Source organism: Trachypithecus francoisi, unplaced genomic scaffold (assembly GCF_009764315.1).
Source record: "Trachypithecus francoisi isolate TF-2019V2 unplaced genomic scaffold, Tfra_2.0 Lachesis_group17, whole genome shotgun sequence".
Classification (NCBI taxonomy): Eukaryota; Metazoa; Chordata; class Mammalia; order Primates; family Cercopithecidae; genus Trachypithecus; species Trachypithecus francoisi.
This window is the reverse complement of record NW_022681462.1, coordinates 52,032,198-52,049,862: the sequence shown is the minus strand read 5'-3', so window position 1 is coordinate 52,049,862 and position 17,665 is coordinate 52,032,198. Positions and strand designations below refer to the sequence as shown.

The window sequence follows — 17,665 nt, the reverse complement described above, 5'->3', positions numbered from 1 at the left end:
TAAAAGAACTAGAGAGGCAAGAGCAAACACATTCAAAAGCTAGCAGAAGGCAAGAAATAACTAAGATCAGAGCAGAACTGAAGGAGATAGAGACACAAAAAACCCTCCAAAAAATCAATGAATCCAGGAGTTGGTTTTTTGAAAAGATCAACAAAATTGACAGACCGCTAGCTAGACTAATAAAAAAGAAAAGAGAGAAGAATCAAATAGACGCAATAAAAAATGATAAGGGGATATCACCACAGACCCCACAGAAATACAAACAACCATCAGAGAATACTATAAATGCCTCTACGCAAATCAACTAGAAAATCTAGAAGAAATGGATAATTTCCTGGACACTTACACTCTCCCAAGACTAAACCAGGAAGAAGTTGAATCCCTGAATAGACCAATAGCAGGCTCTGAAATTGAGGCAACAATTAATAGCCTACCCACCAAAAAAAGTCCAGGACCAGATGGATTCACAGCTGAATTCTACCAGAGGTACAAGGAGGAGCTGGTACCATTCCTTCTGAAACTATTTCAATCAATAGAAAAAGAGGGAATCCTCCCTAACTCTTTTTATGAGGCCAACATCATCCTGATACCAAAGCCTGGCAGAGACACAACAAAAAAAGAGAATTTTCGACCAATATCCCTGATGAACATCGATGCAAAAATCCTCAATAAAATACTGGCAAACCGGATTCAGCAGCACATCAAAAAGCTTATCCACCATGATCAAGTGGGCTTCATCCCTGGGATGCAAGGCTGGTTCAACATTCGCAAATCAATAAACGTAATCCAGCATATAAACAGAACCAAAGACAAGAACCACATAATTATCTCAATAGATGCAGAAAAGGCTTTTGACAAAATTCAACAGCCCTTTATGCTAAAAACGCTCAATAAATTTGGTATTGATGGAATGTACCTCAAAATAATAAGAGCTATTTATGACAAACCCACAGCTAATATCATACTCAATGGGCAAAAACTGGAAAAATTCCCTTTGAAAACTGGCACAAGACAGGGATGCCCTCTCTCACCACTCCTATTCAACATAGTGTTGGAAGTTCTGGCTAGGGCAATCAGGCAAGAGAAAGAAATCAAGGGTATCCAGTTAGGAAAAGAAGAAGTCAAATTGTCCCTGTTTGCAGATGACATGATTGTATATTTAGAAAACCCCATCGTCTCAGCCCAAAATCTCCTTAAGCTGATAAGCAACTTCAGCAAAGTCTCAGGATACAAAATTAATGTGCAAAAATCACAAGCATTCTTATACACCAGTAACAGACAAGCAGAGAGCCAAATCAGGAATCAACTTCCATTCACAATTGCTTCAAAGAGAATCAAATACCTAGGAATCCAGCTTACAAGGGATGTAAAGGACCTCTTCAAGGAGAACTACAAACCACTGCTCAGTGAAATCAAAGAGGACACAAACAAATGGAAGAACATACCATGCTCATGGATAGGAAGAATCAATATCGTGAAAATGGCCATACTGCCCAAGGTGATTTATAGATTCAATGCCATCCCCATCAAGCTACCAATGACTTTCTTCACAGAATTGGAAAAAACGGCTTTAAAGTTCATATGGAACCAAAAAAGAGCCCGCATTGCCAAGACAATCCTAAGTCAAAAGGACAAAGCTGGAGGCGTCACGCTACCTGACTTCAAACTATACTACAAGGCTACAGTAACCAAAACAGCATGGTACTGGTACCACAACAGAGATATAGACCAATGGAACAGAACAGAGTCCTCAGAAATAATACCACACATCTACAGCCATCTGATCTTTGACAAACCTGAGAGAAACAAGAAATGGGGAAAGGATTCCCTATTTAATAAATGGTGCTGGAAAATTGGCTAGCCATAAGTAGAAAGCTGAAACTGGATCCTTTCCTTACCCCTTATACGAAAATTAATTCAAGATGGATTAGAGACTTAAATGTTAGACCTAATACCATAAAAACCCTAGAAGAAAATCTAGGTAGTACCATTCAGGACATAGGCATGGGCAAGGACTTCATGTCTAAAACACCAAAAGCAACGGCAGCAAAAGCAAAAATTGATACATGGGATCTAATTAAACTAAAGAGCTTTTGCACAGCTAAGAAACTACCATCAGAGTGAACAGGCAACCTACAGAATGGGAAAAAATTTTTGCAACCTACTCATCTGACAAAGGGCTAATATCCAGAATCTACAAAGAACTCAAACAAATATACAAGAAAAAAACAAACAACCCCATCAAAAAGTGGGGAAAGGATATGAACAGACATTTCTCAAAAGAAGACATCCATACAGCCAACAGACACATGAAAAAATGCTCATCATCACTCGCCATCAGAGAAATGCAAATCAAAATACAATGAGATACCATCTCACACCAGTTAGAATGGCAATCATTAAGAAGTCAGGAAACAACAGGTGTTGGAGAGGATGTGGAGAAATAGGAACACTTTTACACTGTTGGTGGGATTGTAAACTAGTTCAACCATTATGGAAAACAGTATGGCGATTCCTCAAGGATCTGGAACTAGATGTACCATATGACCCAGCCATCCCACTACTGGGTATATACCCAAAGGATTATAAATTACTCTACTACAAAGACACATGCACACGTATGTTTATTGCGGCACTATTCACAATAGCAAAGACTTGGAATCAACCCAAATGTCCATCTGTGACAGACTGGATTAAGAAAATGTGGCACATATACACCATGGAATACTATGCAGCCATAAAAAAGGATGAATTTGCATCCTTTGTAGGGACATGGATGCAGCTGGAAACCATCATTCTTAGCAAACTATCACAAGAAGAGAAAACCAAACACCGCATGTTCTCACTCATAGGTGGGAACTGAACAATGAGATCACTTGGACTCGGGAAGGGGAACATCACACACTGGGGCCTATCATGGGGAGGGGGGAGGAGGAGGGATTGCATTGGGGAGTTATACATGATATAAACGTCATGCACATGTACCCTAGAACTTAAAGTATAATAAAAAAAAAAAAAAAAAGTTAGAAAAAAAAAAAAAAAAAAAAGAAAAATTAAAAAATAAATAATATTAAATTTTTTAAAAAAGGAAATCTTTGCATAGGCTACAACATGAATGAAACTCTAGAACATTATACAAAATGAAATAAGCCAGTTACAAATGGACACATACTGTATGATTCCACTCATATGAAGTATCTAAAGTAGTCACAAAATAAAAACAGAAAACAGTGCCAGGCGTAGTGGCTCACGCCTGTAATCCCAGCACTTTGGGAGGCCGAGGTGGGTGAATCACCCGAGGTCAGGAGTTCGAGACTGGCCTGGTCAACATGGCGAAAACCCTGTCTCTACCAAAAATACAAAAATTAGCCAGGCATGGTGGTGGGTGCCTGTAAATCCCAGCTACTTGGGAGGCTGAGGCAGGAGAATCGCTTGAACCCAGGGAGCGGAGGTTGCAGTGAGCTGAGATCATGGCCACTTCACTCCAGCCTGGGCAACAAGAGCAAAAGTCTGTCTCAAAAATAAATACATAAAAAAAACCAGAAAACAGAAAGGTGGTTGCCAAGGGCTCGGGAGAAGGACTAAGGTAATTTTAAAAGGTATAGACTTTCAGTTTTACAAGATAAAATAGTTCAACAGATCTGTTGCACAACAATGTGAATAGACAACAATACGGAATGTATATTTAAATATGGTTAACATAATAAATGGGATGTTAGGTGTTTCTTACCACAATTTTAAAAAAAAATTTCTTACAAGGTTATGCTAAGAGAAGAAACAGGGAGCAAAGTGTTCTGACAGAATCTTAAACCACTTTCTATCCCAGTCTCCACCAGCTAAGGGATTACTCACAGTTGTTAGAGAGTGTAAAGCAATGAGAAAACCTCTCTTGCTGATACGGAGGAAAATTCAAGCACACCACTTCAAAGATCTTTCTGCGTATTATATTAATGGGTAAGGTATAAAGAATTTACAAACCCTAAAATGCAACTATTAGTATTTCATTCTAATTTATGTTATCTGTAAGACTTTACCAATTCAGTCGAGTCAGTGGGGGAAAACAATAAAACAAATTGAACGACTTATGTCATCTAAATATGACTACCAGATGTATATGGATAGTTGCTATGGTCTACTGATAATAACTGCATTCTTGTGTTCTTGTCAAAAACCACAGAACAAATTAAAAAGGCAAGCAGTTTAAGAGTCCTACCCTCTTCCTTTGTCTGTGAAAGACTCTATTACTGTTCCTTCCACTGGACCATTGGGATCTGCTTTCAATTCTAACATTTCTGCAAGAGCAATTGTTGCTTCTGCCAAAGCCATCAGATTATTGCCCTTTAACAATAACAAAGGTTGTTAATACACATTAATAAATATTATCAGTAAATATAAATACCAAGGACAGAAAGTCACATAATCCTTGCAAGATATATTATACTTTTCTCTTTAATCATTAAAAGCATGATTACTCAATTTAACAAAGAAAGGAAGGGAGGGAGGGGAAAAGAAACTAAGAAAAAAGAGAATGGGAAGAATGGAAGAGAGGGAGGGATCAGCAAGAAAACCTGAGCCATGGACAGATCTTGCAAGGAATAAGTGGCTATTTTTTTTTTAAGTATGGCCACTGGTGGTACTTGTTACTATCCCTTTCATAAACACATGCAATGCTTCATTCTTTTCTTTCTCCTCTGTCTGTCCCTACAATTGTGTTTCCTTCCTCTTGCTTTCTTTTTTTAAGTTCTACCCAACTGAATGAGATTTCACATCTATTATTTCATTTGATCAACTCAAGAATCCTATAAAGTAAATCAAGCATTACTTACCCTTATTAAATAAATGATGAGAAAATAAATAAATGAGAAGAAAAAGCACTAACTAGAGATCTAGGCTCTAAGCTGTGCTTTATAACCACCCAGCTGTGCACCCTTTAAAAAAAAAATCACCTCACCTCCCTGGATCTCCTTACCTCAACCATAAAATGAAGAAGCTGGAGTGGGTGATTCTTTTACTTTTCATGGTCTCTGTTTACTATGCTGTCTCGGCCTCCCAAAGTGCTGGGATTACAAGTGTAAGCCACCATGCCTGGCACAGAAAAGATTTTGAAAGCAGAAAGAGACCATGAACTCCTTACTTACGAGGGAGAGATCATTCAAATGACAGTGGATTTCTCATCAGAAACTACGCAGGCCAGAAGGAAGCAGCAAATTTTCAAGTGCTGAATATAAAAAGAAGTGTCAACCTGGAATTTTATATCCACAGAATTCAGAAGTGAAGAGGAAATTGAGACATTCTCAGATGAAGGAAAACAAAGACAATTTGGCCGGGCGTGGTGGCTCAAGCCTGTAATCCTAGCACTTTGGGAGGCCGAGACGGGCGGATCACGAGGTCAGGAGATCGAGACCATCCTGACTAACACGGTGAAACCCCGTCTCTACTAAAAACTACAAAAAACTAGCCGGGCGAGGTGGCGGCGCCTGTAGTCCCAGCTACTCGGGAGGCTGAGGCAGGAGAATGGCGTGAACCCGGGAGGCGGAGCTTGCAGTGAGCTGAGATCCGGCCACAGCACTCCAGCCTGGGTGACAGCGCGAGACTCCGTCTCAAAAAAAAACAAAAAAAAAAAAACAAAGACAATTTATAGCCAGCAGACCTATCCTAAGAGAATAACTAAAGGAAGTCCTTGAAATAGAAAAAAAATAAAACAGGGAACTTTGGAATATTAGGAAGGAAGAACAAACAATGGAAAGAGTAAACACAACATTTTTCTTTTTCTTTTCTTTTTTTTTTTTGAGACAAAGTCTCACTCTGTTGCCCAAGCTGGAGTGCAGTGGCGAGAGATCTCGTCTCACTGCAACCTCTACCTCCTGGGTTCAAGCGATTCTCCTGCCTCAGCCTCCCAAGTAGCTGGGACTACAGGCACACACCACCATGCCCAGCTAATTTTTGTATTTTTAGTAGAGACGGGATTTCACTATTTTGGCCAGGGTGGTCTTGAACTCCTGATCTCGTGATCCTCCCACCTCAGCCTCCCAAAGTGCTGGGATTACAGGCGTGAACCACCATGCCTGGCCCAGATTTTCCTTTTTCTCCAGAGATTTAGAAATTACGTTTATTACAGTGTCACAGCTCTTTTATAATTTATCTAGCAGGTTTTCTGGTTCTTCACGAGAACTCCTCCTCAAAAAAATTATGTTTGTTGATTGAAACAAAAATCTTAACATTGCTGGTGTGATTCTCTACATATAGAGAGGATACATTTAAGACGATTACATGATAGATGAGAGAGGGAACAGCGATGTAACCATGTTGCCACACCAACAGACCACCAGTTAATTAGGAGTACATAACGTTTCCTTTTATGTTTTTTTTTAATTTAAAAAAATTTTTTTGAGACAGAGTCTTGTTCTGTCACCCAGGCTGGAGTGCAGTGAGTGGTGTGATCTTGGGTTCAATCTCCACCTTCCAGGTTCAAGCGATTCTCCTGCCTCAGCCTCCTGAGTAGCTGGGATTACACGTGCATGCCACCACGCCCGGCTAATTTATGTATTTTTAGTAGAGATAGGGTTTCACCATGTTGGCCAGGCTGGTCTCGAACTCGACCTCAAGTCATCTGCCTGCCTCGGCCTCCCAATGTGCTGGGATTACAGGAGTGAGCCACTGTGCCCTGCCTTAAAGTTTCCTTTCAAAATTAAGATATTTCCCTATTCTATACAAATATAATTTGATATGGTTTTGTTTATTTTTATTTTTATTTTTTTTGAGATGGAGTCTCGCTCTGTCACCCAGGCTGAGTACAGTGGTGCGATCCCGGCTCACTGCAACCTCTTCTTCCTGGATTCCAGCGATTCTCCTGCCTCAGCCTCCTGAGTAGCTAGGACTACAGGCACGTGCCACCACACCCGGCTAATTTTTGTATTTTTAGTAGAAATGGTGTTTTGTCATGTTGGCCAGGCTGGTCTTAAACTCCTGACCTCAGGTGATTCACCTGCCTTGGCCTCCCAAAGTGCTGGGATTACAGGCATGAGCCATGAGCCACCATGCCCGGCCAATTTGATATGGTTTTGAAAAAAAAAAAGTACAACCTAAAAACTGGTGAAATGATTCTGTTTCACTCAGAAAGTAAAATAATATATGATAAAATTTTCATAAATATTTTTTAGAGAGGAAAAAACCCAAAAATGCCAGATTCTAAGTCACATCACTCTAGGGTTTTACATATCACTTAGAGTAAATGTTTACAACAGCCTAAAAGACCACCAAGTGAACTTTTCTTCTGTCACTTTCGTCTCCACCTCAGCCACACTCTCGCTATTTTTCTTTTCTGAGACAGTCTCCCTTTGTCACCTAGGCTGGAGTGCAGTGGTGCAATCTCCATTCACTGCAACCTCCACCTCCCTGGTTCAAGTGATTTTCCTGCCTCAGCCTCCTGAGTAGCTGACATTACAGGCACGTGCCACCATGCCTAGCTAATTTTTATTTTTTATTTTTTTCCGAGACAGAGTCTTGCTCTGTCGCCCAGGCTGAAGTACCATGGTGCAATCTCAGCTCACTGCAACCTCCGCCTCCCAGGTTCAAGCAATTCTCCTGCCTCAGCCTCCTGAGTAGCTGGGATTACAGGTGCACACCACCATGCCTAGCTAAATTTTCTATTTTTAGTAGAGATGGGTTACACTATGTTGGCCAGGCTGGTCTCAAACTCTTGACCTCATGATCCACTTACCTCAGCCTCCCAAAGTGCTGGGATTACAGGAATGACCCACCATGCCAGACCTACTCTGGCTATTTTTCAAGCAGAGAAAGCAGGCGCCCCCTCAAGTCTTTTGCATTTGCTACACCCTCCTCCCAGAATACTCCCCTGAGATCTTCCCCCTCATAGTGCTGGATGAGAACAACCTGGCCTCTCACTCTAGTCCTGGAATCAGAGGCATGAAAAAGAAGATGAGCTACTCCTCCCTCTTACCCTGAAAGCCCAGGTCCTCCCAGTGGTCTCCGTGAAGGGCACAGTCAAATTTGGAGCCGGTCAGCTTCTTGTAGATGGTCTGGAGGACTCGGCCATGCACTGGGTCTTGGCTATCCAGGCCACCTGCCCCAAAACACACCCACACTGTCTGCCAGATTGCCCCTCATGGGAGAACTGGGTGCTTCTCAGAGAATGTGAGATCCGGACTGTGCTCAAGACTTCCAATTCTCAGCTCCCACTCTCACCCGCCAACCATGGTACATCCAATATTCCTGGCTTAGCCTCAGCAACAGCGTCAGCACACAGGGTCTTGACTCACCACAGATGCAGCAACTGCCCTGTGGGCTCACATTGCACTCACATTGAGCAATGGTCAGGACCAAGTCCCTTTCTTCCCAAAGGCCCTGGTGGAGCTTTGGAGGCCCGAAGAGGTAGTGTCGAAGGGCAGCGAGCCCAGTCCTTCGAACAGTTGGCTGGATTCTTTTCTGGGGAAGAAGTTGCAGGCAATGAGCAGAGTGCTGCTTCATCTCCCTTAACCAACTTCCCATCAGGCTCAAACCAGAGGCAGCGCTTGCAGAAAGTAATTCCCCCAGCTAGCTGGCTGGTTTTTGGGCCGCGGAAGGAGGCAGAAGCTGCAAGACAACTGTTTTCTCTAGAGCCAGGCTCTTCTAGCTCCCAGATTTTTTGCAAGGTGAAAGAGACATCCCCAAGGGTAGGTATTATCAGCCATTATTTGCACTTAGTCCTCTGGGCTTTTCCAGAACTAGCTATTCCACTAACTCCCACAGGGGTTACACATGCCCAGCTCCCCCAGGCAGTCAGACAAATGCCAGGACAGGTTTCCCAGGAGGTGGGGACTCACTGGAGTTAGATGACTCTGAAGGGCAGCTAGAATCTTTTGGTCACAACCAGCACTTCCCAAGTGAGGTCATGTTGGCTTCTCATGGCCCAGGGTCACTACTGCAAACCTTAGAACATTCTGATTTCGGTAGCTTTTGGCTCTCTGGGTCCTAAAAACAACTTGGTTCCTATCTTTTTAGCCTCTCTCCCCTGAGCCAGGATTTAGGTAGAAGACCTGAAATCACATTTATCTAAATGTATTGTTACTCAATATGTCCCAGAAAGCTCCCCAGTTTTTTTTTATTTTTTACAGAGACAGGGTCCTACTCTGTTGCCCAGGTGTGATCATAGCTTACTGTAGGTTTGAACTCCTGGGCTCAAGTGACCCCCTCACCTCAAACTCCTCCAAAAGTGCTGGTATAACAGGTGTGAGCCACTATGCCCAGCACCTAACCCACCCCTAGCATTTATTCCCCCAAATATTTCTTCTTTTTCCAACTTATATCTTTCTTAAATTCCTAAATAGCTTCTGGTTCCTTGAGGGAATGGAAGGTTTTCCTCCACTGTCCATGAATTACTCAGCTCCCTCAACAGTTTGCCTTGCCTAGTACTTGATTCTAGATGTCCCCATCCCTAAAAGGGAAGAGTAGAGAAACAGCTATACAGGCCCCTGAATGACAGGGCCACAGGAGCTGTAAGGGCACAGTCCCACAAAAGCTACCAAGGCCCCAAATGAAGCATGGGTCCTAAGCCACCCATGATCCTGGGCACCAAGATCTTAGGGGAGATTTGCTTGCCCAATGCCCTATCCTGGTGGGACAGAAGCTTGGCTCCTAGGGAAAAGGCACTTTGCTTGAGACTCCAAACCCTGCTACCATCATACCTTTAAGGAGGAAAGGTCCAAAGTCTGGAAGTGCTGCAGGGCCTCACTGAAGGAGATTAGCTGCCCAAGCTGCTCTGAGTTAGCCTGGCTCCCTGTGGCAAAAAGGAAGACATGCCAGGATTTATAGGAGTCATTCTGTCAGCAAACATTTACTGAGGTCCTCCTACTTGTCACCTCCAAGCCAAGCACTGACTTTCAGTTGAACATCAGACACCTACAGCTACAACCAATCTTCTTTCAAGAGGCTGGCATTATCTGCGAAGATGACTCTCTTTTTGGACTAGGCTATTCAGTCGTGCTAGGCCAACCTCTGCAGTGAGTATGGGGCAGATCTGCCCCACAAGGCGATCCCTAAACTCTCTCATCTGTGAGGGGGCAAGTCACTGCCTGGGGTGGGTACCCACATAAGAGCATGCAACCAGTTTGTTTAGGGGCCTTTCCTAATTTCCACTCTTCCCTTCTTACACACTATATAGGAACCCCCAACCACACACCTCTGTGATAGCCAATAGGGAATTCACGGATCAGTTAGCAATATAGGTGATGGCTGATACTATTCACTGGCCCAGGAGCTCCATAGAGGCTCAGGCTAGATATAGGTCCTAGTTCTATTGCTTCATCCAAACCTCTTAGAAAGAAACAGGAGACAACTTTGATTCAGCCTTCAGAGCCTTCCAGCAGATTGCTTCAGCTCCCATCCCCAGGGATTTCCTTGTGCAGCAAACAACCTGAGCAGCCTCACACAGGGGCCCTGTCTCCATCCTCCTGCCCAACCTCACCACTCTGTAGAAGCTGCCCTAACCAAGGTCAACCCTGTCTTCTCTCACGGCTGGGTGGAAGATGGACAGGGATGGCAGCCCTTTCTCCATGGCCTTCACTCTGGTTTCCTCCATAGGTAGGATGTCATCATATTCGGATTTGAAAAAGATATTGTAATCTATGTTATATAGTTAAAATGAGCACTCTTAGGAATTCTGTCTCCTAGTCCCAGACTCACAGAAACATTTGCCATATGGGTGAACGTTGCCTTTGCTGGCAGAGAAGCTATGGGGAGATAGCAGCATTCCTACAGTTACCTGTCTCTGGCTAGCTGGTGTCCACAGCTTCCCATTCTTCTTGGGCTCTGACCACCTCTGTACTCACAACTGCAATAGTGGGAGAAAAGGAGACCCTCTGAGATCTAGGTATGTCTGGGCCTCTACTGCAGACCCCAGCCTTGTCTGCCTGCCTTGGGCCTATTTTTTTTTTTAAGAGATGGGGTCTCACTGTGTTGCCCAGGCTGGAGTACAGTGACTATTCACAGGCATGATCCCACTATTGATCAGCACAGCTCCATTTCTGACCTGGGCCAGTTCACCCTTCCTTAGGCCACCTGGTGGTCCCCCACTCCTGGGTGGTCCCCATATTGATGCTGAACTTAGTGGGGCCACCTGATCAGCACAGCACACTAGAGCCCAGAACTCCTGGACTCAAGCAATCCTCCTGCCTCAGCCTCCTGAGCACCTGGGACTACAGGCATGCACTACCACATCCGGCTGCCTTGGGTCTTAACACCCTCTGATCCTCTCCTCACAGGTTTGCTAGAGTGAGCTTTTGAAAAGTAAGATCAGGCCAGGCGTGCTGGCTCACGCCTGTAATTCTAGCACTTTGGGAGGCCGAGGCGGGCAGATCACAAGGTCAGGAAATCAAGACCATCCTGGCTAACACAGTGAAACCCCATCTCTACTAAAAATATAAAAAATAAGCCGGGCATGGTGGCGGGCGCCTGTAGTCCCAGCTACTCCAGAGGCTGAGGCAGGAGAATGCGTGAACCTGGGAGGCAGAGCTTGCAGTGAGCAGAGATCGTGGCACTGCACTTCAGCCTGGGCGACACAGCGGGCTCTGCCTCAAAAAAAAAAGAAAAGTAAGATCAGACATCACTGCTCAAAACCCTTCAGGGATTCTCCATAGTCCTTAAGATAAAACCCATACTCTACAGCACAGTATCCACATAACGTCACGATCTACATATGGTTCCTAACTCGTGACAGTTCCACTTACAAGTGTTTGACTTTTAGATGGATTTATCAGGATATTAAATGCATTTTTCCTTTCTTTTCTTTTTGTTTTTAAATTTTTTGTTTTTTTAAAGGCTAGTCAGGTGAAGCGGTGGGGGTGGAGAAGGAACAGAAACATCTGTAACTGGTTGTGATCAATTCGTTGTAAACATCATTCTACTCGGACCAGCGTTAAATGCACTTTCGACTTATATTTTTTGCTTTCAAGTGGGTTTATTGGGATGGAAGTTCACCTTAACTCGAGGAACATTTGTACATTCTTCTTACCTCTCTAGCTTTGCCCCAGAGCCATCCAGAACTACCTGAAGTTCCTCCATGTGCTCTGCCCTCTCCCACCCTCGGTGCCTTTTCACAGACTGCTCTCCCTCTGCTGGAATCAAGACTCCAGGCACTGCCACCATCAGTTCCAACCCCTGCTGGTGTAGCTCCTTCTCATTCTTCAGTTAGCTCTGACACCATCCTCTCCTGGATGCCTTCTTTGACCTCATGGGTCCGGATGAGGGGTCACTGCTCTATGAGACCCTGACAACCCGTGCTTATCATAGTCTAGTCATTGTTTCTTCTGCTCCATGGTGAGCTACATGGGGCCAGGTTTTCCAGAGCCTAGCACAGAGCTTGACACATAATAGGTGCTCAACAAATGTTTGATGAATGGATGAATGAATGAAAGCAGAATACAAGGGGGAGAAAAAAAGCAGAAGGATGGGCTTTCTAGAGCCACCACCTAGCCCTTTTCTCCAAACCAGAGCTGTCATTCTCTAGCTCAAACTGCTAGCGGCATCTTCTGTCACTGACTTTTCGTTTGCTACCGTGGACATCAACAATGTGAAGGATAGAGAGACTCCAGTTTAATACCAAAAATACGACCTCTCCAGCCTCAGTGGTTAAGTAGGTTAGGACAGCTCCTCTCTGCCTCACAATCTTGGCTGAGGACATCACATAATAAATTTTAAGGAGAATATACCTGCAGATTAAATGAAATGCTACCAGACACTAATAGATAATAAGGAAGAGAAAGCGGCTGGGAAGCAGTAGAGGATAGTTACTGAAAGTACACTTGAGAGCCAAACTACATGTGAATGCTTCATCTCTGCCTCTTACTAGCTTATCATCTGTAACCCCTCATGGGGCTGTTGTGAGGATGGGGTAATTCTTCTACTTTCTAGGACAGCATGTGGCCCAAAGGTAAGCCACTATCATCAACACAGGTGTGGGCTCAGGTCCAGCACGGCAATGGCCAGAGGCAGCGGGTGAGATGGGTCCAGGGTCCTAAATGTCTGGACCTCTAGGAAATTCCATCTCACCCGCTCCACTCCGGAGTAGCAGACACTGAGCCTTGGAGTTTCTAAGACAGCTTTAAGAGAACATTCGATCTTGGATGATCAAGAAAATAAAACTCGCTTTCAGCATAAGAGCTAAAAAGGAGGGACAAAGTGGCTGAACACAAAGGGAAGAGAAGGCTGGATGCAGTGGCTCACGCCTGTAATCGAGCACTATGGGAGGCTGAGGTGGGTGGATCACCTGAGGTCAGGAGTTCGAGACCAGCCTGGCCAACATGGTGAAACTCTGTCTCTACTAAAAATACAAAAAAAAAAAGTAGCTGGGTATGGTGGTGGGTGCCTGTAATCCCAGCTAGTTGGGAGGCTGAGGCAGGAGAATCACTTGAACCCGGGAGGCGGAGGTTGCAGTGAACCAAGATTGCGCCATTGCACTCCAACCTGGGCGGCAAGAGTGAGACTCTGTTTCAAAAAAAAAGGGGGGTTAGGGGATGAGTAGAACAGCAGGACGCAATGCTTATTGTGAAGTTGAACAGGATCCTTCACCCTTTTACCTTCGTGCAGCTTTATTGATTTATTAATTCTTCACCTGTCAGAGCCTCATGTACTAGCAACTTAACCAATCCCTCCCCAACCCCATATGCCCTTGCCAACACACAGCTTGATCAAAGTCTGTGAGCCAGGAGCAGGAACCACAGTGGCAAAGGGGTGGGAATATGCTGCCAAAACAGATTAGTCAACAAAAGTTCAAGGTTTCCACCAGCAATAGCAAGCTGGTGCTTAAAAACACAAATGCCCAAACCACGTAAGAGCTTCTTCTCCTTTTCTCTTGGAACGAGGCAGACGCTTCCTACATGTGACATAAATACTGTTTTCCCCTACCAACAGAAGAACACGGGGGCAAAGGACAAATATTCAGGATAATCAACACAGCTCACATTAATTCAGTTATCTTTTTTCCTTTTTATAATTGTCTCCTTTATTTCAGCTCTCTTCCACTTACTCATATAGTCAACAGCACTGCCAATTGAGTCAGCTTATTAATTCTTTTTTTACATTTTTATTTATTATTATATTATTATTATTTTTTTAGAAGGAGTCTTGCTCTGTTGCCCAGGCTGGAGTGCAGTGGTGCAATCTCGGTTCACTGCAACCTCTGCCTCCTGGGTTCAAGCGATTCTCCTGGCTAATTTTTATATTTTTAGTAGAGAACTCCTGACCTCGTGATCCGCCCGCCTCAGCCACCCAAAGTGCTGGGATTACAGGTGTGGGTCACTGTGCCCAGCCTACATTTATTTTTTACTTTTTTTTTTAGTTAGCCAGAGACATAGGCACATGCCACCATGCCTGTAATCCCAGCATTTTGAGAGGCCAAAGTGGGAGGATCATTTGAGCCAGTTTGAGACCAGCCTGGGCAACATAGAGACCATCTCTATATAAAATTTTTAAAAAATTAGCTAGGCATGGTAATGCACACCTGTAGTCCCTGCTGGAGCCCAGGAGTTCAAGGCTGGAGTGAGCTATAATCACATAACTACACTTCAGCCTGGACAACAGAGCGAGACCCTGTCCCTGGGAGGGGGTAAATATATATATATATATGCATTTAAACTAAAAATTATTAATATATTAATGCTGGGTTTGTCACCATAAAGATAAAATTCCCTTAAAAGAAACTTCGCAGATGTCCAAAGTCTTCACAGACACAAAGACTTTGTGTCTTAAGACAGGAACATGACTGAAACACACTGAAGAAAACAGGAATACAAGCTTCATGAAATATACACTAACAATTTCCAACATATTATTTTTCATACATCTAAAACTAAAATAGAACAGTGTCAATATCAATAAGGATATGCAGAGTGATGCAGACAAATGTGATCTAAAATCAGAGGAGAAACTCAATCACCTGGGAATCAATGTCAAAGCAGGTGGTACATGTACGCGCATGTCTTTCATTCAAGATATCTGAATGATTTAGACCATTACACTGCAAACATTCATCATGCTCTTTAACCTGCCAAATAACTGAGAAGGTACACAATTACAGTGACATTTCAGTTTAATGTACATGTCATGTCTCTTCAGTGGAAGTGTCCTAAATTGATCAGCTTGGATATATGTTTCCGGAATCTGAGTAAATAATATTCATTTTTTCTCACACCCATGTGGTGTAATAATTCGCTTCAGTTTCTTGTATTCTCTAGTTTAGCCTTCCGAACATTTTTTCATCCACTTGTGGCAACAAAGTACAATATATTAACCTCAATAAAAAACATAATCAATTATTAATTTTGACATACTTCTACAAAATAAAACCACTATAAGCATTGGATACTAATAAGCTTCTACATTTGGATATCTCTCCAATATTCATTGAAAATTACCATTTTAGGAGTCAGTTGATGAATTCAACATTATTTTTGTTTCTAAGATAGTCTTGCTTGGAGTATAATGCTATTCTTTAAAGAATATTCATTAAATAGCTATTTTATCCAAGAGTTAGCTCTTTGATCAATGAAGCCAATGTATTCATATTCAAGTTTATCTAATTTTTTTGTTATACTTAAGTTCCAGGGCATATGTGCACAACGTGCAGGTTTCTTACACATGTATACATGTGCCATGTTGGTGTGCTGCACTCATTAACTCATCATTTACATTAGGTATGTCTCCTAATGCTTTCCCTCCCCTATCCCCAAATCGCACGACGGGCCCCGATGTGTGATGTTCCCCACCTGTGTTCAAGTGTTCTCATTGTTCAATTTCCACCTATGAGTGAGAACATGCGGTGTTTGGTTCTCTGTCCTTGTGATAGTTTGCTCAGTATGATGGTTTCCAGCTTCATCCATGTCCCTACAAAGAACATTAACTCATCCTTTTTTATGGCTGCATAGTATTCTGTGGTGTATATGTGCCACATTTTCTTAATCCAGTCTATCATTGACAGACATTTGTGTTGGTTCCAAGTCCTTGCTATCGTGAATAGTGACACAATAAACATATGTGTGCATGTGTCTTTATAGCAACATGATTTATAATCCTTTGGGTATATACCCAGGAATAGGATGGCTGGGTCAAATGGTATTTCTAGTTCTAGATCCTTGAGGAATCGCCACACTGTCTTCCACAATGCTTGAACTAGTTTATAGTCCCACCAACAGCATAAAAGTGTTCGTATTTCTCCACATCCTCTCCAGCACCTGTGGTTTCCTGACTTTTTAATGATTGCTATTCTAACTGGCGCAAGATGGTATCTCATTGTGGTTTTGATTTGCATTTCTCCGATGGCCAGTGATGATGAGCATTTTTTCATGTGTCTGTTGGCTGCATAAATGTCTTCTTTTGAGACGTGTCTGTTCATATCCTTCACCCACTTTTTGATGGGGTTGTTTGATTTTTTTCTTGTAAATTTGTTTAAGTTCTTTGTATATTCTGGATATTAGCCGTTTGTCATGTGGGTAGATTGTAAAAAATTTTCTCCCATTCTGTAGGTTGCCTGTTCACACTGATGGTAGTTTCTTTTGCTGTGAAGAAGCTCTTTAGTTTAATTAGATCCCATTTGTCTATTTCGGCTTTTGTTGCCATTGCTTTTGGTGTTTTAGTCATGAAGTCCTTGCTCATGCCTATGTCCTGAATGGTATTACCTAGCTTTCCTTTCAGGGTTTTTATGGTTTTAGGTCTAACATTTAAGTCTTTAATCCATCTTGAATTAATTTTTGTGTAAGGCGTAAGGAAGGGATCCAGGTTCAGCTTTCTACATATGGCTAGCCAGTTTTCCCAGCACCATTTATTAAATAGGGAGTCCTTTCCCCATTTCTTGTTATTGTCAGGTTTGTCAAAGATCAGATGGTTGTAGATGTGTGGTATTATTTCTGAGGGCTCGGTTCTGTTCCATTGGTCTATATCTCTGTTTTGGTACCAGTACCATGCTGCTTTGGTGACTGTAGCCTTGTAGTATAGTTAGAAGTCAGGCTCTAGCATGATGCCTCCAGCTTTGTTCTTTTGGCTTGGGATTGTCTTGGCAATGTGGGCTCTTTTTTGGTTCCATATGAACTTTAAAGTAGTTTTTTCCAATTCTGTGAAGAAAGTCATTGGTAGCTTGATGGGGATGGCACTGAATCTATAAATTACCTTGGGCAGTAAGGCCGGTTTCACGATATTGATTCTTCCTATCCATGAGCATGGAATGTTCTTCCATTTCTTTGTGTCCTTTTTTATTCGTTGAGCAGTGCTTTGTAGTTCTCCTTGAAGAGGTCCTTCACATCCCTTGTAAGTTGGATTCCTAGGTATTTTATTCTCTTCAAAGCAACTGTGAATGGGAGTTCACTCATTATTTGGCTCTCTGTTTGTCTGTTATTGGTGTATAGGAATGCTTGTGAATTTTGCAGGTTGATTTTGTATCCTGAGACTTTGCTGAAGTTGCTTATCAGCTTAAGGAAATTTTGGGTTGAGACAATGGGGTTTTCTAAATATATCATCATGTCATGTGCAAACAGAGACAATTTGGCTTCCTCTTTTGCTAATTGAATACCCTTTATTTCTTTCTCCTGCCTGATTGCCCTGGCCAGAACTTCTAACACTATGTTGAATAGGAGTGGTTAGACAGGGCATCCTTGTCTTGTGCCAGTTTTCAAAGGGAATG

At 42.8% G+C, this 17,665-nt stretch overlaps 1 non-coding gene and 1 pseudogene across 1 annotated transcript; one reads left to right on the top strand and one right to left on the bottom strand.

The window, feature by feature from the left end:
* The window catches only part of LOC117062844, a 31,737-nt pseudogene that overhangs the window by 4,445 nt on the left and 9,627 nt on the right, over window positions 1-17,665 (bottom strand).
* Window positions 6,116-6,178, top strand: LOC117063129. The gene has a single exon (XR_004428746.1). It is a non-coding gene; the product is annotated as a U7 small nuclear RNA (small nuclear RNA).